The sequence below is a fragment of the Triticum dicoccoides genome, chromosome 1A (genome assembly GCF_002162155.2).
Source record: "Triticum dicoccoides isolate Atlit2015 ecotype Zavitan chromosome 1A, WEW_v2.0, whole genome shotgun sequence".
Lineage (NCBI taxonomy): Eukaryota > Viridiplantae > Streptophyta > Magnoliopsida > Poales > Poaceae > Triticum > Triticum dicoccoides.
This window is the reverse complement of record NC_041380.1, coordinates 578,471,971-578,479,043: the sequence shown is the minus strand read 5'-3', so window position 1 is coordinate 578,479,043 and position 7,073 is coordinate 578,471,971. Positions and strand designations below refer to the sequence as shown.

Genomic DNA, 7,073 nt, shown 5'->3' with positions numbered 1-7,073 from the left:
TATATATGCAGGGTGATCTTTACCTCATTTGGCTTTTGACCTGAATATATTGTGGTTGGTTCGATGCAGCAGCTGCAGGCACAATGCTGCGAGGTACTACGTCCTGTTGCATCTCATGTTGGCGTTGAGGAAGAAGAGGGTGGAACCTGATGGCCGAGTGCCGCCGCCGCAAGCTCCTGAACGACCATCTCTCGATGGTCCGCTCCGTGGTGCGGTGGTGCCCAAGATGAGCAAGGTAAAGACCAACCGTCAATTGATGTTGGAATAATATTCTTGGGAGTAAATCGGAATGTGTGTTCTTGATTTTGGGCATCTAAATGGACAGGACGTCCATCCTGGGGACACGATCGACTACATGAAGAAGTTGTTGGAGAGGATTTGCCGACTGTAGGTTCCGAGCCAGACACGTCGCTGGCATAGTCAGCGGTGATGGGGCGGTCAGCGGAGGCCGTGTGCTTTACAGGTGCCCAATTATTTCTTCTGCTCTAGCTCCTCACCATCGCTCAGCTGGCCGTCATGCTTAGTTTTGTGCAGTATGGTGGTTGCTCTGTGATTGGTTCCACATCTGCTGATACCTTTCTTGTATGAGTGATTTCCTCAATTTCAATTCTGGTTGGTATGCTTTTGATCCTTTGTGAAGTTCTCTGTTTTTATTTGTTGGTTTTTGCTATTTGCAGGTCTTGTGGTCTCTTTACCTGATTAGGATCCTAATGAAGTTCGTTGGTGGCTGCAGTAAAATTGTGGTTGGGCGCTGTTGATTTTGTGGTGGTAAGCATGTTTTGTCTTCTGGAGTTTTTTGCATACAATTTCTAATTTGTGTTTTTTGCAGGTAGGCTGTTTTTTGATTCGGTCCACTGTGCCGGACAGGTGACGGCCGGTGTGGTTGTTATTCTACAGGCCAAGCTGAATATACACCCCCTTGGATAGAAAAAAGTTCATCATAATCACTACGTCATCTGCTAATTCACTTCATGGGATCACCACTTCTATCAAGTGGAATCTACCGTGCCATCGCTTCAGATGCAGGCAGCATATATTACTACCAAACCTTGAAAAGCCATTGGAAACAACCCTGCAACCTTCTCCGACAGTAGCAGAGGTAATTTATAGCCTAGGTAATCCTCAGTTTTTTTTTTCCACGGGGTGAAAGGGAGTTTTATTCTTAATTGAGCGGTGTATCAAAAAACTAGAGGATGAAAACAATACAACGGGAATCAAGAAGAGAGAAGGAAGACAAATGTCAGCGGGAAAATCAAAAATGGGTTTGGCAGATATTATTTTTTACATGTACAACAAATTCATCTTATTTGCTACTTCAATGTAGTATTGTTGTTTTTGCTTTTTTATCAGTAATTAAGTAGCCAGGGAGCTGTCTACGCATGAAGGTTGAAAACGAAGTAAGCTACTTGCTAACAGCAAGAAAGGACCAGCTTAGTTCTACACTGTAGCTTGAGTGCTTTGTATGCATAACTAAAACTGTACTGTAATAAGACAAACTTACCACTCTACTTGGACTTATCCTGTCCTTTTGACCTGTTGTATAATATAACCAACTTTTCATAGATGCAACTGCGACATGGTTGAAATTGTGTACTGTAATAGTATGATAGACTTGGTGCTCTACTTAAATGTACGCAGTGCTCTCCGTATGTAATGTAATGTATAACTAAGCGTACACACTCGATAACATGTCTAGCGATCTAGCTTTTTCGCTTACTATTAAGCTGATAAACGCGTTGTTTTTCTATAGATGTAGCATTGGTTATGGCTGTTACATGTTCGAGACACTCCTACCTCTGATCATTGGCCAACACATGATGAGTGGTGAAGCGGCAGCTACATGGATTTACCGACGCTCATACATTGTAATTGTAATTCACTCGTGTTCACCATGGTGATAAAGTGACGGACGTGCGCTGGTGATGCAGTTCTTACACAGAGCCAGCTTAATCTTAGGCCATATATGTTCACTCATGTGATAGTAGCAATTCACTGAGTATTTGGTTAGTTTCAGTTTGTCCACATAGATTAATCAATAGTTATACACTTTCATCCTGATAATGTGGCCCTGATTTAAGCATACCCTCTCTTTAATTTCAAAATATACACCATATTTTGATTCATTTCTTAAGGATTAGTTTTAATTTTTTCACTTAGATTGCTCAATAGTTTTACTGATAATTTGGCCCAGCTTTAATCATAATCCCTTTTCATTTTGTAATACAACATATTTTGATCCATTCCAACAATTCATGCCTGATAACAAGGCTTATGCACCATGGTGCTTGGGGGAGGATCAGACCTCTTATGTGTTTTGCCTTACAGATATGACCGAGGCTAATGAATTCTCCGAAGAAGCAAGTGATTGTTCCAGGAAGCCATGTTACAAATTCTATGTGTGGTCTGCTTAAGTGTTTGTCAATATATCAGTATTCTGAAAACCATACTGGCAGTGTTTAGTTTAATATATCAGTCAATTTTACTCTTCCTATTAGGTTATCTGTGTGCACATCCCTAGCATTGTCTTTCTTAAAATCATCTCATTATTGCCACTATCTTCTATATATTACAATGTATCATTGTGAAGGAACCATGGTAATCACAACAATTCAACTCAAATCGATTCTTTTGGAGTGACAAGCCCATATGGATCTTCAAGGTTATAAGTACAAATCGTGGCCCTGTAGTCATGTTTCTGCATATACCTTTGGAGAGTGGTTTTTCTATAGGTTTACAAAACCTGATGGGGAAAAGCACCGCTATAGATTTTGGGAAGGAAAGAGATGGCATTGTGCACGTCTTTCTTTGTAAAATACATCAACTGTCCAACTTAAAAGATTTAAGTTCTCAAATATGCCTTGGCGCACTACTTACCTTATTATAGCTATATATAATCACATATACAGGGAATTACACAGGAGCACCTAGGTGCTCCACCCACCTACATCAGTACCGTTGTACCGCATATACACATATTTTACTGCAGATTGTGGTGGACTTGAAAAACCCTGCAACTCAGCAGTACCAACGCAATGTGTTGCAACGTTTTCACTATTACATGCAGAAAATTTCACTGCAATACATCGACAGGGCGCGGCGTGCCGCCGCGCGGGCATGGCTAGTAAAGTTCTACTACTGCCACGCAAATGCTCTCGGTTATATTGGTAGTTAAAGAACACACAATCAGAAGCTACATACCTAATCCTAGCAGATCATGAAATCCCTAAAAATCATGCATACGACTACGTACACAAAAGAACCATAGGGTCAGGATTCCCCAAATAGCTTCCATAAAAATCACGCAGGCCAGAAATTTATGCAATGAGGTCAGCGACGAAGAGATCAGAGGAACTCACGCCCACTGCTGTACCTCAGAGGAGGTCTGATCGGTGGGCGGGATCCCACAGATAAGTCCCGTCAGGCATCGGACACGTGGCGAATCTGGCCTGCCAGGTCGGCGCGGTCGACTTGCTTCGGCTCAGCATCAAGTACATGCTCGAGAGTGGCGTGGATCGGGCGGCGGGTGTTGGTGAAGCGGCCGGATGGATTGCAATCGCCGCCGTCATCGTCGTACGCAGCATGTCGCTCGTGGCTCGCCTCGCACACAACGCTTCACTGCGTGATTGTTTTCCTTCGGCCGCACATACACCAAAGGCCCAGTAGGCCAAAATAAGGGTAGATGGCCAATTTTGTTACTGGAGCAGCGGCTAAGCCCGTGTAGCTCTCTACAATGAGCAACCTAAGCCCAGGCGCGACTGTAGGTAGATTCAATGGCTAGAAACGTCCACAACTATAGTTCAACGGCCGAAAACGTTGATAGGCTGAGAAGGCTGGAATAGTGTGCGGTTGTAATATATCTAAATGTCTTCTCATTCTTCAAATTTGTCCTCTCTTAAATCGCTTGATTTTCCTGTTCATGTACTCACTGTTGATGGTACTCCTCTTTCTGTTGCTAGTCGAGGCAATCTTCTCACACCTTCTTACTCTGTTCCTGATGTTGTTCTTGTTCCTCGACTTACCATGAATTTTTTTTCTTCTGGTCAACTTACTGATTCTGGTTGTCGTGTCATCCTTGACGTTGACTCTTGTTCTGTTCAGGATCGTCGAACACACACTTTGGTTGGGGCTGGCCCTCGCCGCCGTGACTCTCACGGTCTTTGGGAGCTAGACTGACTTCATGTTCCTTCCACTGCCGCCACTATCGTCAGTCCATCCGCTTCGGTCGCTACAGCTACCGGATCCTTCCAACAGTGGCATCATCGACTTGGTCATCTTTGTGGGTCTTGCTTGTCGTCATTAGTTCGTCGAGGTCTTCTGGGGTCTGTCTTAGGAGATGTCTCTTCAGAGTGTCAGGGTTGTAGACTAGGAAAACAGATTCAGTTATCTTATCCTACTAGTGAGTCAGTGTCTCAGCGTCCATTTGATTTAGTCCATTCTGATGTATGGGGTCCGGCTCCCTTCGCTTCGAAAGGGGGCCATCGATACTATATTATTTTCATAGATGATTTCTCTCGTTACACTTGGCTTTATTTTATGACTTCTCACAGTGAGGTTCTTTCCATCTATAAGCGTTTTGCTGCCATGGTTCACACTTAGTTCTCTTTGCCTATTCGTGTATTCCATACTGACTCCGCTGGCGACTATATTTCCAAGATGTTGCATGGTGTTCTTGCTAAGCAGGTCACTCTTCCTTAGTTCTCTTGTCCTGGTGCTCATGCTCAGAATGGCGTGGCTGAGCGAAAGCATCGCCACCTTCTTGAGACGGCTCGTGCGTTGATGGTCGCCGCTTCTCTTCCACCTCATTTTTGGGCCGAGGCTATCTTCACCTCCACCTATCTCATCAACCTTCAGTAGTCCGTTGCTCTCCAGGGTGGTGTTCCTTTCGAGCGTCTCCTTGATCGTTCTCCTGATTATTCAACACTTCGGTTGTTTAGTTGTGTTTTCTATGTTCTTCTTGCCCCTTGGGAACGCACCAAACTGACTGCTCAGTCTGTTGAGTGTGTTTTCTTAGGCTATAGTGATGAGCATAAGGGCTATCGTTGTTGGAATCCTATCGGTTGTCGGATGCATATTTCTCAGGATGTGACTTTTGATGAGTCTCGTCCCTTCTACCCGCGTCCATCTTCCTCGACCTTTTCAGTGGAGGATATATCTTTCCTCACTTTTCCTGACACACCTATCACTCAAGTTGAGCCCTTGTCTCTCCGTCCTGCTCACTCTACTTCTTCACCTCTTGCCGATTTGCCGCCACCATCTCCCAGGGTTTCCTCACCTCGCATGTCACCAGATTCTACACCTTCAACCCCGGTGACTTCTTTGTCTCCACCTCCTGATTCTACCTCGGCTATTCCTCCTCGTATTCTTCCATCTTTCTCTCAGTATTACACTCGTCATTCACGTAATGTGGATGCGTCTGCTGATGTGCCGTCCACCACATCTCAGCCTACCTATGGCGTGCGTCCTCGTTCGCTTCCGCCTGTTGATCGCCTTGTTTTTTCAACCGCTAGTGTTGCTGTTCTTAAACCGACTTCTTATCGTGAGGCTGTTGTTCATCCTGAATGGCAGTTTGCGATGGCAGCGGAGATTGCTGCTCTTGAACGCACTGGTACATGGGATCTTGTTTCTCTTCCTCAAGGTGTACGTCCCATCACTTGTAAGTGGGTCTGCAAGGTTAAGACTCGCTCCGATGGTTCTCTTGAGCGTTAGAAAGCTCGTCTTGTGACTCGTAGCTTTCAGCAGGAGCATGGTCGTGATTACGACGAGACTTTTGCTCCTGTGGCCCATATGACCACTATTTGTACACTTCTTGTCGTGGCCTTTGCACGCCACTGGTCTGTATCTCAGCTTGATGTTAAGAATGCCTTTCTTAACGGTGAGCTGTGTGAGGAGGTATACATGCAGCCACCACCTGGGTATTCTGTTTCTGATGGCATGGTATGACATCTTCATCGCTCTCTCTATGGCCTTAAGCAAGCCCCCGCACCTGGTTTGAGCGTTTTGCCTCTGTGGTGACTGTCGCTGGTTTTTCAGCGAGTGCTCATGATCCAGTAATGTTTGTTCACCTTTCTCCTCGTGGTTGGACTCTTCTTCTTCTCTATGTTGATGGCATGATCATCACTGGCGACGACCCCGAGTATATTGCCTTTGTAAAGGCCCGTCTTAGTCAGCAGTTTCTTATGTCCGATCTTGGACCTCTTCGCTACTTTCTTGGGATTGAAGTCTCTTCTATGTCTGATGGCTTTTTTATATCCCGGGAAAAGTATATACAGAATTTTCTTGCTCGTGCTGCTCTTACCGATGAGCGCATTGTTGAGACTCCCATGGAGCTCAATGTTCACCTCCGTGATACTGATGGTGACCCCTTGCCTGACCCGACGCGTTACCGTCATCTTGTTGGGAGTCTTGTCTATCTAGCTGTCTCTCGTCCGGATATCTCTTATTCGGTTCATATGCTGAGTCAGTTTGTCTCCGCTCCCACTTCGGTTCACTATAGTCATCTCCTTCGTGTTCTCCGATATCTTTGGGGCACGATCTCTCACCGTCTATTCTTTCCTCGTTCTAGTTCTTTACAGCTTCAGGCCTATTCGGATGCTACATGGGCTAGTGATCCCTCCGGTCGCCGTTCACTTTCTGCTTACTGTGTTTTTCTTGGTGGTTCTCTCATTGCCTGGAAGACGAAGAAACAGATTGCAGTTTCCCGATCGAGTGCAGAGGCCGAGTTACGAGCTATGGCTCTTTTGACGGCAGAGGTGACTTGGTTACGGTGGTTACTTCACGATTTTGGTGTTTCTGTTACTACACCTACTCTGCTCTTATCTGACAGTACTGGTGCTATTAGCATTCCACGCGATCCTGTGAAGTATGAGCTCACCAAGCATATTGGGGTTGATGCTTTCTATCATTGAACATATAAACCCTCCTAGCTAACCTGCCCATACGAGGCACTTGCCGTCGCTGTTGCTTCTGGTCTGCCCGATTCCCACGCTCTGCTGAGCTGTATGCCCTATTTACTGTTCATTTTTTTTTACAGTGTTGACTCCCAATTTTACTGGCAGGTGAATGACTGATGGGCC

General features: G+C 45.3%; 1 long non-coding RNA gene across 1 annotated transcript; it reads left to right on the top strand.

Annotated features, from left to right (window-relative positions):
• The first annotated feature begins 348 nt into the window (after positions 1-348).
• On the top strand, positions 349-1,093 carry LOC119340889. Its single transcript, XR_005164753.1, has 3 exons — positions 349-463; positions 678-768; positions 830-1,093. It is a non-coding gene; the product is annotated as an uncharacterized LOC119340889 (long non-coding RNA).
• Positions 1,094-7,073: the final 5,980 nt, after the last annotated feature.